At 35.3% G+C, this 23,262-nt stretch overlaps 1 protein-coding gene across 1 annotated transcript in view; it reads left to right on the top strand.

Annotated features, from left to right (window-relative positions):
• Positions 1-2,266: 2,266 nt before the first annotated feature.
• Positions 2,267-23,262, top strand: part of Mhcl (Myosin heavy chain-like) — a 346,996-nt gene continuing 326,000 nt past the window's right edge. Inside the window, exon 1 of the mRNA XM_073078174.1 lies at positions 2,267-2,593. The gene's annotated coding sequence lies outside the window, so the exon portion shown is untranslated. The remainder of the gene's footprint in view (positions 2,594-23,262) is intronic.

The following is a 23,262-nucleotide window of genomic DNA, read 5'->3' on the forward strand; positions in this document are numbered from 1 at the left end:
TTTATATCCCTTGAACACAATGTAGTCATTAAAAACGATGTTTGATCTTTTAACAACAGCAGTGTTAAGCGCTGCTGTTTTCTTGTTTGAAGGGTAAGGGAGACATACTTTCCGAGGCATTCCAGCTTAGTCCTCAGGGGTAGCGGCGCGTCTGTGGCCGACCTCAGGTAGGAATATCTAATCCCATCTGTAGTTGATTACAAATGTCCATGGGCGGCAGTAGCCGCTTACCATCAGGTGGACTGCATGCTCGTCTGCTACTCCTACTACTACTACTTACTTTTGGTTTGAAGGGTGTTGTAGGAGACATACTTATCCGGGGCGTTCCGACCTCGTGTAGGAATATCTAATCCTATCTGGGATTACGGATGTCCATGGGCGGCAGTAGACACTTAGGTACCATCAGGTAGACTGCATGCTCGTCTGCTACTCCTATATTATAAAAAATATATATATACAGTACTCGTATGTACATATTGCCTGCGTCCCTGAAATTTGGTGCTCGCGCTGCCGTTCTAGATTATAAAATCTTTTGTATTAAATGATTAAGTGACAATAACAACAAGCAGGGATAGCAAGCAGGCTTCGATCACTAATTAGTGATCGAAGCAAGCAGGTTAACATACTCTGCCTCTTGATGGAAGGGTCCGAGTTTCAAATGGATTCAAATCAATCGAGGTTCAAGGCACGTACTTCGGATTTTTCAAAGTTATATGCCTATTAGAAATTAATAATCAATCGCTTAAACGACGAAGAAACCATTATGAGGAAACTTGCATACCGAGAAATCATAAAAAAAATTAAAAGGTATGTGAAGTCTGACAATTCGCACTAGGCCAGCGTGGACTATGGCCTAATCCTTCTCATTCTGAGAGGAGACCCGTGCCCAGTGGGACAATAATGGGTTGATGATAATGATGATGATGACTATAACAATTATAATTTAGATACATAAAGAAGATATTTTTAAATATGTAACAACCGACTGTAATGAACGATATTACCGTATAAATATAATCAGATAAAAAAAATCATTTTATATCACGGCGTGCGTAAATTGACGTTTTACGCACGCTTCGCGTGCGCAAAACCCCCATTTCCGACCCCGTAATATAAAATTTTATACAACACGCGGACGAAAAATGTTTTTCTGACTCGTGTGATTGCAGTCCTCGCCTGCGGCTCGGCCTGCAAACTCACACTTGTCAGAAAAAAATTTTTCGTCCTCGTATCGTAATGTACTATTTATGTTCTCATAATTATTGCACTACATCTAGCAGAACTTTACGTACAGCTATTAAAATATCCAATAAGGTACATGAGCTTTGGTTTAAGATTGACTTACATTAATTCAGGTTTTATTTTTTAATATCAGTTGATTTTTACTTATCAGTTTTTAATAGAAAAGTAACAAATGAGCATGCACCACTCGATGGTAAATGGTCACAAACGCCACTGTAGGTAGATAGGTCATCTGTAATCTACGCCGGATAAGATTAAAGTCCTATCTTAGATCGGACACAAATGCGTTATTACACCTGATGTCTGAGTTGGAACGCTGTGAATAATGATAGCACTTAATACAACAGTGATAAAGCAAAAATAGGTGTAGTGGTGACGCAGTCGAACCACAAACATAAATTAGGAACTACTGTTTTTTTTACCAGTGCAGTAATATTTTTGATATAAGCTTTTGAATTTAAAAACATAAGCTATATACGACAACGTACTAGAAAATATTTTAGTTCTTCCAGAGAAAGCTTTGGAATATTTTATTTTTGCAATCGGCATCATGAAAACACAAAATATTGCGAATAAAGCGACATCTATTGATATAATACCGGGGCGTTCAACTAATGACATCTGGCGTGAAGTAACATAAACATTTATGAACTTGTAGTCCAACACCCTTAAAATTGTATTAGTATTTCTACTCGTCACAAGATGGCGCTAGTTAAGAGTATAGTAAATCTACATGACGCGTTCAAGTTTAATGACATTTATATTAAATACCTAATAAATTATTCGTAAAGCAAACAATTGATGTATTCACTTATAAAGTATTGGGATAAAATATTTCCATTAAACAGGGTAATTGTTAAAAATTTGAACGCATCTGACACTAAAATATGGAAATCAAGCTGTAGACTTTATCCTACTAAGTAGAAAAGGAAGCCAGCAAAGTAGTTATCATGGAGCCATGCTATCATTACAAATGAGTCGCGTAATATCGACTAGCGTGTTGTCACTTGCGGCATTTTCTACTTACGCTGCTTATGCTTAGTTTGCTCGTAGCGTGTCAATATCGAGTACGTTTGGATACGCCTACGGAACACGGTATTCGACATCTGTCAAAAGTAATTCGGAAATCCAGATTTTAGTGAATGCCTGCCATGGATACGGTGAAATTAGTGTGTTTTAACTTTTAAGTAAAATTATAATGTTTGTGTGTAATCCTGGTACGGTTTTTAATGTGAAACAATAAACTACCTGTGTATAATGAAATGACAAGAATCTGTGGTGTTATGTTTTGTGTGTAGTCAGTGCTCGTAAGGATTATCTTACTGCTTTTGTGGATTAAAAATAAGCTCAAGTAAGTAAATATTTACATTAACGTGCATGGTAGCGGATAAGGATTGATGTTTCAATACGTTTAGTGCGTGCAAGTAAATATAAATAATACTGACTACGTTTGTAATCGACTTTGCTTTTGTACCGAAAATGAAGGGAACAGTATACAGAAGAAAGAATACAATCTTCCAATAAGAATTGTAATTCTATTACGAAAAACTGGTTCAAAATTACGACAAATATTTGTGTTATGGATAAAATTATATTGTAACTTTTATATCATTCCTTTTTTAATTTTACCTTCATTATTTATTCAATTCATTACATTTTTTTCTTATTTGAGAAGGTAAAATAATTTGAAACCTATAACTCAGTAGTTTAAGCGTAAATTCCATAAGTTTATGCTTAAAGATATAAGTCAATGTTCACATCTCAGTCTAATTTGATTAATTTATCAATTGCAAGAATTGGTCAAGTACAAAAAATGTGTTACATAAATGTAAACTCAACTTACAAGTGATTTGAACTCTCCCTTAACCTTGAATGTTATACCTGTTATATTTATATAAATTAAACGAAAAATATATGCAGATAAGATTAATTATAAACAGTGTTTTATCAATTTTATTTATCAGAATATCTATTATTAGTTAGTCATAATAAATACCTGTTTTCTTTTCTTTTGATACATAAAACAAATACATAAAAGAAAAGCTACTTGAAATATTTATCTTGGGAAGATCGATCATATGAAGGTACATTTAAATTATTACATGAAACTAATATTGTGTTTATAATTTGTATGTTTTTATGCAGGTAGTATTAAATCTAAGTTGGAATACCTAGTCCACCAGGTCCAAAATTATGTAAGAAATGTGTGTAATTTTTTTAGTTAATGCTTCATTAAGGGTATAACTGTAGTTTAGTTTATTTTCTCAAAGTAAACCTTACTTTTACTTTAGGGTTCTCCTAAGACTAGCTATAATGACTATATTAAAGTTTTTATGCTTCAAGAAGTCTGACAGGTAATGGTTTTTGGAATTGTTTTGATAAAAGTTACAAATTAACATATAGTCCACTTACTTGATATGGTCACTGCTGCCTAGATATATGTTGATACCTTAATTCGCAAATCAGCTAACTCCACTTTTTGTCAAAATGTTTTTTTTTTTATTTTGATTTCGTTCAACGCCATTTACTATCAAAAAAAATAAAAAAACATTTTGACAAAAAGTGGAGTTGGCTGATTTGCGAATTAAGGTATCAATGTCTAATCAACTCCAAAAGAGATTACAATCCTACCTGATGTTAGTTACAGATATGTTACTACCTCTGACAACTATGTCTCAGATATGTATGTCTCCCTTTGAATCGGAATAATTTATGATGTTAAAATAGGTGAAATAGATATGTTAGCTAAATTGAAGAGACCTACTTCTAGCATCATCATCAGATAAAATCCCTATTCTGTATGGAGTTGAATGCAGATGCCCAAGGCGGGAATTTCTGATTACCATCAGGTGAACTGCAGACTAATTATCTACTTTAAACTTATAAAATAGAGTGATAAAAATATATCATAGTGTCAATATAATTACAATTTGCAATGCAGGGTCCCTAATCTAAAAAATATTATGCATATATACATTTAATTAAATGTAGAGTGATGAATAACCCTACTGAGATATATCTTAATATTTCTTGTTGGTTAGAAATCAAACTGGGAATTTATATGCTACAAACAACCATGATCATCTTCATAATATATAGTTACTTAACCAAATTCTGCCTGAAATCTATTGAACTAACATTTAAAATCAAAACCTTGAGAACATACAGAAAATAGACGTTTTATAATATGCCTAAACCCTCACTTACTTAATTACGTTTGATCTATCATCAAAATATCTATTATCATGTCAGTTATTTTTCGACCCACTGGTGAACATAAACCTCCCCCAAGTGTGCCACACATTTGGTCTTCCCTGTAAACCTATTTTTTTTTTAATTCATGATTGTTTGCAACAGTAGTTAATACAAATAGTTGCCAATTGGATAATAATATTAAAAAATGGTAAGTTTTATTTAAAACAATATTATTCTTTAGTGTAAAACATGTTTAACATAAACTACTGTAGATTTATACATGCACTATAATAATTGAAGGATTATTAAAAAAATGTAAATGTGCTTAAACATAAAGCCTATGAAACTCCCGCAGCTTAGACAAATCCAACAACATCTCAAATGTTAAAATCCATAAAGTTTGTGCTGTAAGACCAAACAATAACACAAACATAAATATACATACATACGAGTACATACGTTCGAAGAACATTACTCTCTGTACTTTTTTAAAAATTGGGGCGTAATATTAAAAGTTCGTAATGTCGTAAGTAAGTAATGCTTAGAAGGTGGTAGAACCCTTTGTGGTACGACTCCGGCGGCACCACCGCCACACATATTTCTACCTAATAATAGCAGTACTCACGCGCTGCTGTGTTCCGTTTTGAAGGGTGTGGTAAGGGAGACAGACTTTTCCGAGACGTTCCAGCTTAGTCCTCAGGGGCTGCGGCGCATCTGTGGCAGGAATATCTAATCTTATCTAGGGGTTGATTACAGATGTCTATGGGCGGCAGTAGCCACTTACCATCAGGTGGACTGCATGCTCGTCTGCTACTCCTATATTATATAAAAAATAGTAAACCACATACTTAAATATACACACATACAATCGAACAATATTACCCTCCTCAATCATACAAAAAATAAAAGAAAATGTAATATAAAAAGTCCGTAATGTCGTAAGTAAACTGTGGTTCAGTTTTCGGGAGCGTCTCGGCGGCAGGAGCGATCGATACGAACCCCGGCTCTCAGCTGAGCGACTAGCCAGGCTCGATAAACGCGGACGGAATAATTATTTGATGGCAAATTAGCTTTACCCGCGGCTATGCTCGCGTTGAAGCCGATACATTATGCATATCTTTATTAACCCTATAATTATAGTAAAGGTATGCCTATAAGGAGAATAAAAAAAACGCGTGAAATAATTTCACGTGTGTAGCTTGCAAGCTGATCAATTTTCGTACACTTTCAATCCCAATTTTACCCCTTAGGGTAGAATTTTCAAAAATCAATGAACATATGAATTGTTTGTATTAAATATTAATCATAATCGTAAATCAAAATTTTAGGTGTCTTAACTTCTAATACGACGCTTCATAACATCTTTAACTCGTGTTTTACCCTCTTAGGGCTAGAATATACAAAATTCCTTTATTAATATGCAATATCTATCATCGTGTATAAATAACCGTATCTTTTAAAAATTAAGAAAATTACTTTTTCGTATTAAAGTTGTTATGAATACAGGCTCCTTGTAATTATTTACGAAAACTACGAGGTCCTGCGTCTTGTCGTAAAACTCCCGTTAAAATCGATTTGCCAGTTTCAAATTGGGAACTAACAAACAGGCGACATTTTAGTATACATACAAATATTTATAATGTACTAATATTAAGTAGAAACGAGCAGTTATAATAAAAACGAAATATAGTCTATTATCACTTACACAAATAAAACGAATCCAACGACACCTCATATTTTAATCCGTCAAGACGTTTAGACTGTAGGGTTTGCATACCAAATCAAATCATTTTTTTATTCAAAATAGGTTCTTTAAAGAGCACTTTTTGAATGTCAATACAACTACCACCACTTCACAAGGTGTTTCGTTAGAAGAAGCGGCGAAAGAAACTCCATAGCACACATTTAAAAAAAAAATGTTTTTTATAATGTTAAACTTAACCTAATGTACATGTGGAGCTGGAACTACTTCAGACCACACCGTTTTTTCAGTCAAATAATCACTTAGTTTATAGTACGCTTTTTTACATAGCGTTTGTTTAACGACATTTTTGAACTTTTTTTGGTCGGGTATTTTATTGTGGTAGCGAATACCCATGAAAGATCTAGCCACCTAACATAATGTATGTTTAGAAATTGCATACATACATACATACGCACGTTCGAAAAATATTATGCCTTCCCCGTCGGGTAAACATAACCCAGGTTCCTGTGCGAAATGTTTTGGTCAAAGGTTTTCGTTTCCAGAATATATTGTGGATCTACCTGAGGGAATACGTTCCTTCGCATTCCACATCCATTTGTCACGATTCCGGTTTTCGGTGCGTTGCCGTTGGTCGTACCGGCGATCTTTACGACCTTGCATCGATTGCACCAGATTTTAAAACAATATAACTATACCTACTTCTGGGATATGCAAATCCCGAAACATATCTGGACAACGCCGATCAGTCAAATTTTGGAACAACGTATTGTCGTTAAAAATATGTAATTTGTATCATGCATGCGAATTAAACATTTTGCTCGGTGCCCAATGCTTAGAAATGTTTATCATCATTCGGTTTATGCCCATCAAATTATGAATAATCGTCATCAACTTTATCATCATCATTGTTATAATTACAATTATTATCGTCATCAGCGATCCATTACCAAATCGAAATAAATGAAACAGTGAGAAAAATTATCACGCGCAGATAATCACAAATTAGGTAAAAAAGGGTATAAACACTTTGATTTCGTGTAAATTTCTAAGTAAAGTAGAAAGTATTTTCGATTTACTGACATACGTATGTGCACTAATGTACGTAGTTACTTATTTGCTACATATAAATTGCACTTCTTATACCACAAAGCGTGTGATTTGATCTCAACAATTTGGGAATAATTTATACATATTAAATAATTTTATCAAAATACCACAATACTCGTCTCGTGTTACAGATTTGGGTTCCGTTGCGCGACTCGATCAAAGGGCACTTATACGTTTACACTATGAGGTCGGTTTACATTGTGAGGTTAATTTACATTATGACCGCGCGACCACATAATCGGGGAAAGTAGCGACGAAAGTAGGTAGGGACGTCGTGTGGCCGGGCTTTCGTCATGCCGCTCGTCCTGCCGCTCGTTTATCGAGATTTTGTCGGTTTTTAGGGTTGCCACTGGTTCGAAAATATGTAGTATAGAAAATATATGTATTGCAAATATATAATTATACCATAAGTGATTTCGTACCAAAAATACGATAAATTCATTGATAATCCAGATGTCGTCATCCCCTAAATTCGTTTCATGATAATGTTTTCAAAAAGAGGCCATCTGAAAAATATAAAATACAGTAGAATCCGTTTACTATGACTCCGTATATATTGACCAACCGCTTATTATGACGTAATTACATAGCGAAGTTTGGTTTTCATATAAAATTCTTTGTAAAAAAAATCGGATATAATGACTTCCCTTACAGTGACATGTCGCTTATTATGACCCATTGTCGATAAATTATGTCCGGTTTTAATAACCGACATGACGACATGATTTTTTAAAGAAAGATGTGGAAGAAAGTGGAAAGATTATGTTGACATTGATAGCGCTCTCCTCACATCCGAAGCACCAACCGATGAAGATCTCGTACAGAACATGAATGTTAAGGAACAACTCAAAAGTGATGAGGAAGAGGAAGTCGAGGAAGAACCTTACCTACCGCAGAAGAGGCATTAAATGCTGCAGAATTATTATCACGACTTTAATAACAATATTGAAAATGATTAACGTGCAATTTTAATTTTGATTTATTATGCTATGTTTCTCTATTAAAATACATAAGTACATATTTATATAAAAAAAGTTTTTTTTCCACGAAACGCTTTGTATGACGTCCGCTTATTATGACGTGTTTGTCAATTCCCTTCGATGTCATTATAAACGGATTCCACTGTATGTCTAATAACCGAACCAGTGGTATACGAGTGGTGAAGAGCCCGGCCGCACGTTCCTGCACACTTCCCACGCACGTCGAGTATGTGGACACGCGGTTACATTATGAGGTTTACATTGTGCGTTGCATTACAAACATGTTGGGTACTCGTACGTCGTAATGACTCACCTCGTGACGCCGATTATCAATTAGTTCAGTGATCGAAAGTCGTGATCTTGATAAAATGTAGACTACCCGTCCGCTTCAGTATGGAGTGGTAGCGACTTTCACTGTTTTTGAATTGAGTGATGTGATGTGTAATTATGACATTTAGAATCCATTCTTAAATTAATAATAAAGAAAATTTGTTTTATAATCCTTTTTTTATAATATAGGAGTAGCAGAGCATGCAGTCCACCTGATGGTAAGTGGCTACTGCCGCCCATGGACATCTGTAATCAATCCCAGATAGGATTAGATATTCCTACTTGGGGTTGGCCACAGATGCGCCGCTACCCCTGTAGACTAAGCTGAAGCGCCTCGGAAAAGTATGTCTCCCTTACCACACCCTTCAAGACGGATCACAGCAGCGCCTAACACTGCTGTTAATAGGCAGAAATAGGTGTGGCGGTGGTGCCGCCGGAGTCGAACCACAAAGGGTTCTACTACCATAAAAATAATAATTTGAATGAATACAACATAATTATAATGTACATATAACATACGCATATCAGTATTATTGTACTGGTAAAAAATGGCCATCTGCAAAGCAGATTGCATTCAGTTTTGACGTCATTGCATATTATACCATAAATACTTTAAATTATTTATAACTGGAGAATATTCTTGTTCGAGTATAATTATATCCTGTTCTAAATTAGGGATACGTAACTTTAATTAATTGTTGGCTTAATTTAAATGGTAAATTGTTGAACTACTTTTGTTCATGCTTAAAAGTATGGGTATTGTTGTAGTGTATTTTATCATTAAACGTAATTGTGATACGATTATATACACATTAAAGTGTAAAATTATGATTTGTGCGACATATTAACACCATGAAGTAGCCACATTAGCCTTTTATTTTCTTTACGTGTTATTTATAGTCGTGTAGTTCACGGAAATAGTGGATTTAGTATAGTTGCCTTAAAATCAATAAAAATGTTAGTGCATACATCAATTAAGTCATTCAACTGTCTTAATAATAAAATTATAACCTTTTATAGTACGCTTTTGTGAAGTTCGCTCTAATCTCTTAGAATTGGGCAGAGACCCGTGCCTAGCAGTGGAACATTAAATGGATAGCAGCTATACCTTTTACGTCTAAACTTGGCTGTCGCACTACTGTGTCTAGACAAATTCAAAGTAGATTTTGAGGGTAATAAAAGTTGTGTACTTATTACTACACATACAAAACAATAAAATTCACGTTTTAATCTTCTTGCATTAGTTAAAATATCTTAAGGTATTTGAAGGACAAATAATCGAAAAATATATTCCTACACAGACATATGCAAAGATAAGTATACAAATGTTAATCGCTTTCTGAAAGTTGCAAGCGAATAGCATATGCACCAACTAGTGTTACATGATCAACTTTGATTAAACTGTTTGCGAATTGGATAATCCGCCGGGGCCCGCATGCATACATGCAGTGCAATTGGACTAGCGCAATGCAGATGTGTCAAGTTGGAGAGCTGAGTTTGCACAGCTGTAGCATGTAGGTTAATTTTATTATGGCGTAGTTTTGTATTGAAGTCTTATGTATGATGAAGTTTTTTGTGAATCATCATCAACTCAATACTGTCTCACTGTTGGGAACGGGTTTCCTCTCAGAATGAGAAGGATTAGGCCATAGTCCACCGCGCTAGCCAAGTGCGAATTGGTGGACTTCACATACCTGTGAAAACATTTTTTTAACCTTTCTCAGGTATGCAGGTGTCCTCACGATGTTTCCCCTCACCGTTTAAGCAAACGATAATTAATTTGTAATACACACATAGCTTTCATCAAAAGAATCAGAGGTGTGTGTCTGGGATTTGGACCTCGGGCCCGTCGATCGAGAGACCGAGTTTCTTAACCACTAGGCTATCGCTGTTTTTTTTTGTGAATGTGGTGATAGAATATGGTGGTGTGGTAGTAATATTAATATGAGTATGACGACTACATTGTTTCGTAAATGCAGTGTTGTAGTGAAGTTCTTTTTACCCCACTGCAGAGGGTAATGTTTTTCGAGCGTATGTATGTATGTCTCATTCTTTGGCAAGCCCTGCATCCCAAACGGCTTGACGGAGTTTCACATATAAGTTATTCTTGACATATAAGGTAAGATTAGATTGGGATCCTAATTATATTTTTATTCATTTCTTGTATTTCGGGGATCGAGAGAAGAGTTGGTACACTCATTTTTTTAATTCCTTAATAGTTCTAAATGTAACAATAGAAATAATTAAATTAATTGATTAAGCGTGAACTCATTATACCGTTTAATTATTCATGAAATTAGCGTAACAATAATGTAGGTCGGCGGCATAATCCCCATAATGTAATGTTATGTATAATTGTAATGTTATGTATGTTAACGTAATATAAACCGGTCGATTGGTTTTTGATACTGTTGAAATATGTTACGTTTTTATCTATGTAATGTAGCTATTATGAGCTATTTATAGTCCGTGTTGACGGTTGTTATTAGCGCTCATGGCTCAGTAGTGCTAACGTAATGGAATCAATTAGAGAGCGGCAAATTTTCACACCCTACATATTTTTATTGACATACCTAATATAATTATTTCTACCTCATAACAGCAGTGTTAAGCGCTGCTGTGTTCTGGTTTGAAGGGCGTGGTAAGGCAGACATACTTTTCCGATGCGTTCCAGCTTAGTCCTCAGGAGTAGCGGCGCATCTGTGGCCGACCTCAGGTAGGAATATCTAACCCATCTGGGGTTGATTACAGATGTCTATGGGCGGCAGCCAGTTACCATCAGGTGGACTGCATGTTCGTCTGCTACTCCCATATTAGAAAAAAATCGGCGTTTTAAATACATATAGTCATGTATTAGTGTAACAAATAATCATACATTTTAATATTAGCACCGATATAATTATATCAGAATGTTCGAGTACGGTAAATTGATTCGGAATTTTTCCTCAAGGCTGTGGAAATAGTTAATACGGGATCATAATTAATTTCAAACGGTTAGGTACACGATAGATGCGGTTTCATTTGTCGTATTATCCTGTTTACGTTATTATAATTGAATATTATTAGCTTTTCAGATAACATATTATTGTTGGAAATATATTGTAATTTATGATATTGTTATGTACAGTATGTTAAAATGTATCTTTAACGTAGAAGTTCGTAAATTTGGAAGTTCATTTGTTCATCTATACAGATTTTTTAATAATTTCAGATGCAAATTATTGTAACAGAACATGGCACTGACCACATATATGATTATAAAATAAATCTAAAATGGATTCAATTAGCCCATAAAAGACTTCCTATATCTTGTTTTTTTTGTTTTATTGTACTATGCAAATAATTGAATTTTATTATATCAAGATAACAAATAACCATGCATGAATTGGTCTATAATTAATATGTTTATAATTACAATACACATGTGCCATGCCTAATTTGTAAAGTTGGCGGGCGGCATGTTTTACGAGCAATTAGAGGACGTACTCTCATCAATAAGACATTGAACTTGTCTCGAAATAAGATCGAACTATCTGTTGCATTTCAACTAACTTTGCTCTACGGGTTTAATATTGTTAAATAATATATTTTACAAAGGTATTTTATGTGATGATGTAGATTAATAGTTAAACATTATTTTCGAAGTTAACAGAGCGATGAAGTCTTTATGTTTTAACTTTCTAGTATACAAATAGTTTTCTGGACAATTCACTTCATTGCTACTGACGGAGATCTATTTATTTATTTATTTTATTGTCATATATGTCATGTCTATAATCATTTACTTCCTTATATCTTTAATTACCTTTAATATCAATATTTTTTATTATATAGGAGTCTCAAAAGAGTGCAATCTCTGCATTCAACCAACATTGGATTGTAATCCTTTTTGAGTCTAGCTATAGCCTAGTCATCACTGAGGACTAGGAGTCGCGTTTGTCTCCCTAACCACACCCTTTAAACTAGAACAGCAGCACCGCAGTTGGCAATGGCATTTATCTTCATAACTATTTCAAATATTAATTCGAAACTAGAGCGAGCATATAGCAGCCAAAACGCTGATATTTACAAGTATATAAATAAGTGGGTACCTAATTCTTTTTAATATTAGTATTATATTCTATCCACTCCGTTCCGGGTTTAGACCATAGTTCACTGCGCTGGCCAAGTGCGAACTTAAAATTTGTGTGTGTATGTGTAAAACTTAAAATTCATTTTTGTGTCGATTTCCTTACTATGCTTTCCTTTACTGTTTAAGCAAATGGTATGTTATTTTGAGCCTTTTTTTTTTTCTCGAAGGGGAAACCTTCAAAAGGTACCCGACGACGTGGGAGCGACGCCGGGTTATGTGGGATTTTTACCGCACTAAAACCCCCCCGGTGGCCGTCCTCAACGCTTGTTGGAGAACTCCGGGATCTCCAACGGAACACAACCGGAGCCCTCCAAGCGCGATGGCCAACGGGCTCTACCCTGGGGGAGCAGTTTTCGCTCCTCCCACACCATGTAGTGTTTACGACGGTATGCGACCACACATACCGCCGTACTTCCCGGGGTCGCTTGCTGGACGGTTCGAGCTCCCACTCTTGCCGTCCGCAACCCCGGAAGCCCCCTTTTAGTCGCCTCCTACGGCAGGCAGGGGATACCGTAGCCCTATTCTAGTCCCGGAACTACAGGGACAATGTTATTTTGAGCTTAGGATTTGAACCTCTGATCTCCCGAATAAGATGCAGAGTCTCTTAACCTTTTTTTTTTTTTTTTCTTAACGAGGGGGAAACCTTCAAAAGGTACCCGACGACGTGGGAGCGACGCCGGGTTATGTGGGATTCTTACCGCACTAAAACCCCCCCGGTGGCCGTCCTCAACGCTTGTTGGAGAACTCCGGGATCTCCGACGGAACGCAACCGGAGTCCTCCAAGCGCGATGCCCCGATCGGGCTCTACCCTGGGGGAGCAGTTTTCGCTCCTCTCGCACCATTTGGTGTACACGACGCTATGCGACCACACATACCGCCGTCCTTCCCGGGATCGCTTACTGGACGGCTAGAGCTCCCACTCTTGCCGCCCGCAACCCCGGAAGCCCCCTTTTAGTCGCCTCTTACGACAGGCAGGAGTTACCGTAGCCCTATTCTAGTCCCGGAACTACAGGGACAGAGTCTCTTAACCTATCTATCCATCAGTGCTATCATTAGTGTACACGATATGATGATGTTCATACATGTCATACACGTCAAACAACTTGTTTAAAAATACCACGTTTACGAGCAATTGCAATACGCTCGCGACCGTCAACAAGACATTGACTTTGTCTCTAAACAGAATTTCGTTCGTTCGTGCATTTCGCATGGTATGTAGTTTCTAGGAAGCTAGAAGAGTATTTGTGTTATATACTTACCACCACTCATAATATGTGATGACTGATGACCATCTTCATACTTTTCCTAGGTGTTCCAGCTTAGTCCTCAGGGGTTGCGGCGCATCTGTGGCCGACCTCAGGTAGGAATATCTAATCCTATATGGTGTCGATGACAGATGTCCATGGACGGCGACACGGCAACCCCTTACCATCAGGTGGACTGCATGCTCGTCTGCTACTTCTACATTATAAAAATAAATATTAGTTCAGTTACAGTTACAGTGTAGCTGTGATCAGCTTCCGTTTTCTGTTCAGTCCTAAACCATGTGCTTCAGTTCAAAACCCATGTTCTATACTAAGTTGTTTACAGATTACAGATGTCCATGGAAGGCAGTGACCACTTACCATCAGGTGGACTGTACGCACGTATGCCAAGATTATAAAAATAAAAAAGGAACACAGTTTTATAAATAAGCAATTTGCCGTGTATTTTTGTAGAGTAAGATGTAAGTACTATATAAGCTTCAAAACCTATTGTAAAAGAGGAACTAATAAAGTACATCCGAGACCGATTGGACGTGTATTATTACCGTCGCGGGCCGAACCCTATATGGCGACCCTGCCAGCGCGTGCGCGGTTTACGGTTACCTACACCGTGTCGTCAGTGTTGAGTGTCATGGACAATAAATGAACTTTAATATGGACTTAACATTAATAAAATAACATAATCATGGGAGGAAGGCAAACAAAAAATGAAGAAGTTATTATAGCCCAAAATGGAGCAGGAAATAGTGCGTCCACAGAACAATTGATGCAGCACGCCAGTACCACATCATATGTGCTAATAGCAATTTGTGTAATCCTGATCGTGGGGGTTGGAGCCATGTTGCGCCGCTTCTATAGAAGGTGCCACGACGACTGGATGCAGCGGACTATTGAAACTAGTGAGCTGCGGCGCACCGTGAGTCTACTGCGTCGGCAACAACGCGAAGCTACTGCATCGGTCTAAAAGCGTTTTGTTTTTTTATTCTTGTTCTCTCTTTTGTTTTAATCGTAAATGTAATATAATCAATATAATATATTTGTGTGAACTCTTTTGTATTCAAGATATTTAATAGACATAACATTTATTATATAATTACTGATGGAAAGTGAAATTAAACAAATATATAAAGACTTAAAATATATCAAAGAATATTTAGTAAAATTAGGATCTAAGAGAAGGACATTAATTATAAAAGAAAAAAAGTTAAATGAAGCGAAATGTTTATATAATAAATTTAGTTTTCTTTGTAGTTCTATTGAAAATCAGATAAAAAATAAGGTATTCCGTTATGAGGAAAGAGAAACATTTCATAGTCTTTTTGGTAATATAAATGAATTGTATTCTAGAATAATTAATCTTTGTACTGATAGTGAAGATAGTTCTGATAGTAAGATAAGCACCATGGAGAAGTTTGACTTAAAAACGGCAATTTCGCTGTTACCAGTAATGACAGGAGACGAAGATGTTACTAAACAGTTAATTTCCAATATTGAAATGTATGACTCTATGATTGATGATGGTAACAAAAAACAGCTGATACAGTTTGTTTTAAAATCAAGGTTATCAGAAAGCGCAAAATTACGTATGTGTTCTAATTATTCATCCGTTACAGATCTGATTAGGGACATGCGGAATATATTATTGCCTAAAAAATCCGACACGGCTATACAATCTCAACTGCAATGTATTCGTCAGGATAGTAAGAGTATTGAGGAGTTTGGTAAGCAGATTGAAAAGTTATTTGTCGACTTAACAGTTGCACAAGCCAATGGAAAATCTAATGCCTACGAAATTTTGAAGCCAATAAACGAGCGTATTGCTATAAAAAGATTTTCCGATGGGTTGCGAAACAGTCGTCTTAGTACAATCATTGCAGCAAGGAATTACAGCACATTGAAAGATGCAATTCAAGGTGCATTGGATGAGAATCTTCATTGTGGTGGTGAGCATCAGATGATGAATTATCGTCATAACAGAGGTAGGTATCCTTCACATCATTTTCGAGGAAACCATTACCAACGAGGTATTTATAATAACAGTTCTCAAAATTTGTCAAAGAATGGTTCTCTGAATGTTCATTCTAATCGTGGTTACCCTCATGGCAATCGTGGTGTAGGCAATACGTCGAATTATAATACTCAAGGCCGAAAATATACAAATCGCGGTTCTAGGAGTTTTCGTGGCCCTACGGGTTTTCGTGGCCACACACGGCAAAGTCAAATAAATGTAGCCGAAGTACATAATACGGAACATAATACCGACATATCGAATTCAGAGAGTCCTAAGCCCAGCACTGAACAAAGTAATAGTAATTGGTTTTTTCGAGCATGAGCATTTCTATTGTCAAAATATAAATTCAGTTTGCCTAAATGTTCTTGATGAATCACGGAGTTGGTTAATTGATACTGGTGCGTCGTTGTCCGTAATTAGGCAAGAGGTGTTAGATAACCGGCGCATACCTTTCCATAACGAGAGAATACGAATCAGCGGTATCGGTGGATATGTTTTTTGCGATGGGTTTGTCTATTTAAAGTTGAATTATAAAAATTACGAGTTTGAACATAAATTTTACATTTTAAAAAATTTTTCATGTAGAACCGATGGTATTTTAGGTCAGGATTTTTTGAGTAAATTTAACTGTATATTAGACTTTGAACAAAATACTTTAACTATTAATAAAGATGTTCCTGTTACGTTACCATTACAAATGGGTAATCTTGGTTATAATAAATATGTAACCATACCGGCTAGATGTGAAATGACGTATTTCGTAAGAACAACATTACAAGACGAATGTGTAGTGTTACCTAAACAATTGAGTGATGGAGTTTTTTTAGCATCTCTTTTAGTACGTCCCACTAAGGGTAAAATACCATTAAAATTTTTAAATACTAGAGAGGAAGAAGTTAAATTAAGTTATTTCATACCTGATATAATTAGTTCTAATGAGTTTTTTATGTGTACATTTGAAAGCAATAAATATAGTTTATCGGACCGTGTGAAAAAATTGTTTTCAATTTTAGATTTCAAACATTTAAACAAAGAAGAACAAATTTCTATAGAAAATATTTGTGCAAAATATTCGGACATATTTTTATTGCCAGGCGATAAATTAGGCGTAACTAACTTATATAAACAGTCAATCAAACTAAAGGAAAATGTCTCCCCAGTATATACTAAGCCTTATAGACTTCCTAAAAGTCAACAACCGGAAATTGATAGGCAGATTAGTGAAATGTTAGATAACAATATAATTGAAGAGAGCAGCAGCGAATGGTCTAGTCCAGTCCTGCTGGTTCCTAAGAAATGTGACAGTAGTGGTAAGAAAAAATGGAGGGTTGTTATTGATTATAGAAAACTGAATGATAGGCTACAGGAGGACAAGTTTCCATTACCTAATATAACTGAAATACTCGACTCTTTATCAGGAGCAATTTATTTTTCACACTTAGACCTTAGTCAGGGTTATTATCAACTAGAAATTAGTCCAGAGAGTAGGAAATACACTGCATTTACCACTAATAAGCAATACCAGATGAAACGACTACCAATGGGTTTAAAAACTAGCCCCAGTGCTTTTAGTCGCTTAATGACGGTAGCGATGTCAGGTTTAAACTACGAAAAATGTCTAGTATATTTGGATGATCTAATTTGTTTTGGAAGGTCTCTTGAATTACACAATAAAAATTTAGTTGATATTTTCGAAAGACTACGTAGAGTAAATTTAAAAATTAATCCAGAGAAATGTAAATTTTTAACAAAACAATTATTGTACTTGGGTCATATAGTATCTGAAAAAGGAGTAATGCCTGATCCTGAAAAAAGCCGAGTAATTCAATGTTACCCTACACCGAAAACATCTGACGATGTAAGACGTTTTGTCGCTTTTACAAATTATTATCGTAAGTTCATTCCTAATTTCGCTGAGATTACGTTACCTTTAAATAAATTATGCAGAAAATATTCTAAATTTGAATGGACTACGGAATGTGAAAACGCGTTTAATATACTTAAAAAATCATTAATTAATCCGCCAATTTTGCAATATCCAAATTTTGACGATGAAAATGAATTTATTTTGCACACAGACGCCTCTGGTTCAGCTATAGGTTCTGTGTTATGTAATAACAATGACTTACCAATTGCATATGCAAGTCGAGCTCTTAACAAATCCGAATTAAATTATCCAACAATAGAAAAAGAACTTTTAGCTATTGTTTGGTCTGTGAAATATTTTCGACCATACTTATTTGGTAAAAAATTTACAATCAAAACAGATCATAAACCATTAGTATACCTATTTAGTATAAATAATCCATCCAGTAGATTGTTGAAATTTCGTTTAATCTTAGATGAATACGACTATGTCATACAATATGTAAAAGGCGTGAGTAATGTAGCTGCAGATGCATTATCTCGTGTCTTAATTACATCCGACGAATTAAAAAATATGAGCCAAGAATTAAACGTTATGACTCGACGAATGGCGAAGAACTTAAGCGATAAACCGCCTAACTTGATAGATAGCAAGGAGGACAGCGAGGATCGGCCTGATCAACCGAGAGTCGTTGAAATTCTTGAAAAACCTAAAGGATGTGTTGAATTAATCATAGGTCAATTTAAGCTTGATAAAAAAGTTAAATATACACAATTTAATGATTTTATTTATGTTCCATCTAAGTTGTCAATTTTTGTGAATCCATTTTCTCGATCATGTTTAGCGCGAGACGTTTTCGTGAGAGACCTGGACTCTATTTGTAATAAATTGATAATAAATGAGATTTATTTAATAAAAAATAATGAAAATAAGAAATTTATAAAGTGGTTAACCCAATGTAGTAAAAACTTAACCGGTCCTAGAATTTATATTTTAAAAGACGTCATAAGTATAAAAAATAGCGATGACAAGAAAGTTATTCTTAATGACTTTCACTTGCTTCCCACAAGTGGGCATGCAGGCATACGGCGTATGATTAGTAATATTAAGAAATATTACTACTGGCCAAATATGGTTGTTGATGTGACTAACTTCGTAAAAAAATGCAACAAATGTCAGACACAAAAGCATTCGTTGCATACGAAGCAGCCAATGGTAATAACTACCACTGCGCAGTCGGCCTTTGACAAGGTTTTCTTAGATATAGTTGGGCCCTTAGATAAGGATTACTATAATTTTTCATATATACTCACACTCCAGTGTGAATTAAGTAAATATATAGAAGCGTACCCGTTAGTTAGTAAGGATAGTGTTAGTGTGGCGCGAGCTTTAGTAGATAATTTTATTCTCAGGTACGGTATCCCGCGAGAGATTGGCACTGACAGAGGTACCGAGTTTATCTCAAATACTATGACGGAGGTTTATAAATTGTTAAATATAAAACATACTGTATCTTGCGCTTATCATCATGAGTCAATAGGTTCGTTAGAAAACACACATAAATCCTTAAATGCCTTTTTAAGGATTCAAACCGATAATAATTCTAGAAATTGGAGTGATTGGATTCCCTACTGGTGTTTTTCTTATAATACTTCAAAACATTCTTCTACTAAATATACACCATTTGAACTTGTGTTTGGAAAACGTTGTAACATACCATCTAACTTGCAAAATTGTACTATTGTTGAGCCTATTTATAATGTGGAAAACTATGCATCAGAATTAAAATTTAGATTGCAAAAAGCACAAGTAGAAGCAAGACAAAATTTGTTAAAATCTAAGGAAATTAGAAAAAGTAAATTTGATGAATATATTAAGCCTGTTATATATAAGAAAAATGATTTATTGTTAGTTAAAAATGAAACTGGAAATAAGTTTAGTGATGTGTATTTTGGTCCATTTAAAGTTTTGGAAGATCTTGAACCTAATGTAAAAATTTTACGAAATGATAAAGAGGAAGTAATACATAAAAATAGGACAAAATTGTATCATTGTTAAAAAAAAAAAAAATAGCAAAAATGTTTTTTTGATTTTTTTTTTCTGTTTTGGTAGGGCGTGTAGAGTAAGATGTAAGTACTATATAAGCTTCAAAACCTATTGTAAAAGAGGAACTAATAAAGTACATCCGAGACCGATTGGACGTGTATTATTACCGTCGCGGGCCGAACCCTATATTTTTAAGCGGTCCAAAATTGTCGGGATGATCTCGTTATCCAAAAATAACAATCGAGATCCAATTTTAAAAGAGGCTCTTGATGTCTGTTGACATTATATTATATTTTGGGATATGACTCAGTATCATAATGAATATATGAATAACATCACCTTTATGGTAAAATAATGATATTCCGTATTAGTAATAATTAATGAAACATAATTATTATTTGAATAAAATTGATATACCTACGTATTTAATAACTGCGTATGTTTGTATTCTGGTTGTATTTCTATACAAGTAGAATTTTGGGCTTAGATATTCCTACCTGAGGTCGACCACAGATGCGCCACTATCCCTGAGGACAAAGCTGGAACGGCTCGGAGAAGTATGTCTCCCTTACCACACCCTTTCAACCAGAACACAGCAGAGCTTAACACTGTTGTTATAAGGCAGAAATAGGTGTGGCGGTGGTGCCGTCGGAGTCGAACTATAAATAGTTCTACGACCTTCAAGAATATGATGTATAGTTCCCTAGGGAGTATTTCAGAGCACTCTAATTGATTGGTGATGTCATTATTATCTATTTAACCCCCCGCGGAATTCTTTTCATGTGAGGGACCGTATGAAACAGCATACGAGTAATAAGCACTTTCATTATGTTAGATCGAAAATTAAATTTTACATTTAAAAGGTGGTAGGAACAGTACAATTCAACTATGAAGAGACCACGGACGGCTACATCTTATTGTACTGTAAAGCAATTGCGTTGCGTTGATGGCAGAATGTGGATGCTGGCTGACCTGTTTGAGGCGAGCATCTTAGTTCTCAGGAGTAGCAGCGCATCTGTGTTCGGCTTCTGATAGAACAATTCTTCAAACAATAGATTAATGGACGGTACTGACTACTAATCATCAGGTGGAAGGCATGCTTGTCTGCTACTCTGTCTGTCTCTGTCTATGCTATAATAAAGAAAATATTCTACTTGTATACAAATACAACTAGAATACAAACATGCTCAGTTATTAAATACGTAGTCGTAGGTAACTATATCGATTTTGTTAAAGTAATAATTATGTTTCATTAATTATTAAAAATACGGAATATCATTATTTTACCATATTACATAAAAACACAAATATGACTAACTTAAACAAAGCAAGATTTTCTTAACATGTTTAATATTAATAATAATTAGAAAAGTAAATAAAAGACTCGGGCCAAAGCCATTACATTAAAAATACTAAAAATAAACAAGAAAATAGTTAATAAGCTACGTTTATTCTTCGTAAAACAATTTATTACTATACCCATCTATGATTAGCATAATATAATTACAATTCATTTGTAAACGGCGTAATGTTTACGACTAATTACCTCGTGTGGTCGTCAAGAAGACATTGACCTTGTCTGGAAATAGGTTCCGACGATCTTACGTATTCTGTGTTACATCCATTTGTGTAATCGAATAAATTCGAATAATAATGTAATGTGTAATTGTAATGCGGAAACTTTGTAACTTACAATTACTTAATCGCTTAATAAATCAATCAATAAATCGATAATTAAAATTTGTAATGTCAAATTTATGTATCATATTTAGGATTAATTGGGACTAATTACAATAAGTACCTACGTGATAGATGGACATTTTCACGTTAAATTGTCACGTTTCTCGGAAAGGAAATTTTTTGAAAAGTCACAAAATTTGCAAACTATCAGTTGTTTTCGATCAAACACAATATTTTACATTTGACTCCACGCCTGTCAATTAACAAATTAACAATTTTTGCCTACCACATTTTCCAAATTTTTCAATGTAAAAATTGTAACTTTAGGCAACAATTGGACAAGATTGAAACTTAACTTATTGGCGTTAGACAATATTGCAATAAGGTAACATATATTATGATTTATCGTGTATTACCTAACATAATGATTTAGGCTAACCCTTCGCAATTTATAATATAATGTGACGTTTAATTCAGTAATTTTTGCCACCAAAATTCTATCTCAACCCTATATTTAGTCCTTGTTTATTAGACCACGATCATCATCTTAGTTTATCGTCCTATTTACCTCAACACCAATGTATATATAAAATAGAGTTGTATTCTTTTCTGTATTGTTGTGAAGTGTTTTCAGATTCTCTGTAAGTTTACAGAACAGATAATTACACAACGTGAAGTTGTAACCAGACATTGACCGTGTTTTCTGTAAATAGACGCGAGGGAAGAGCTAAATGCGATCGATCTTTATTATCTATCTCGGATCTTATTGATGAAAGCGAAACATTATGGTAAGATCAAGGTCTACAGTTTTATTAAAGATGTTTTGTGGGAGGACCCTTCGTTGAATCCTTTCTAGTTTTATTCTGAAGTCACACCTATTATAGCTTCATTACAGCAGTGTTGGCGCTAGTGTATTCTAGTTTGAAGAGTGTGGTAAGGGGAAGACACTTGTACGAAACTTTCTGTGACCTACCTCCAGGTCCGACTTCATTCTTATCTTGCTGATTACAGATTATGATAGTAGCGCTTAATATTAATGTCAATATTAATCAAACAAGTGTAACCGTAGTATCCTTTAAGTCACACAAAGAGAGCCCTTGGAGATCTCCTTTACATCTCCAATTTATAAAGATCTTTAAACTCGCGCCTTTAAGAGCTCTATCTCGTTTACATCTTTAAATTATGAAGCCGTGTTTGTGCCTTAATTTTATAAAATCTATTTAGTACACAATAAACTTATTGTAAAATACTTAACAGTGCACACAGTACAATTGCAGATGTTTCTGCGATGTTACCGAAAACAGACAAATTTCCAGCACACGCGGAGTACAATGACCGCGGCACTACATCCGGACGGATGCGCGGTACGCAGATATCTAACGGGTCGGGCTAGGGCTGACTACCTCGTAGTTAGCATTACTAGGGTCAGAATTAACTAGATGCTACCGAAAACAGAGGAATTTCCAGCACAAGCGGAGTACATTGACTGCGGCGCTACATCCGGACGGATGCGCGGTACGCAGATATCTAACGGGTCGGGCTAGGGCTGACTATATCGTAGCTAGCATAACTAGGCTCAGAATTAACTAGATGTTGCCCAAACAAAGGAATTTCCAGCACACGCGCAGTACATTGACCGCGACGCTACATCCGGACGGATGCGCGGTACGCAGATATCTAACGGGTCGGGCCAGGGCTGGCT

This window comes from Epargyreus clarus, unplaced genomic scaffold, assembly GCF_041222505.1.
Source record: "Epargyreus clarus isolate Ecla_fem2 unplaced genomic scaffold, WU_Ecla_fem_2.2 ptg000012l, whole genome shotgun sequence".
Lineage (NCBI taxonomy): Eukaryota > Metazoa > Arthropoda > Insecta > Lepidoptera > Hesperiidae > Epargyreus > Epargyreus clarus.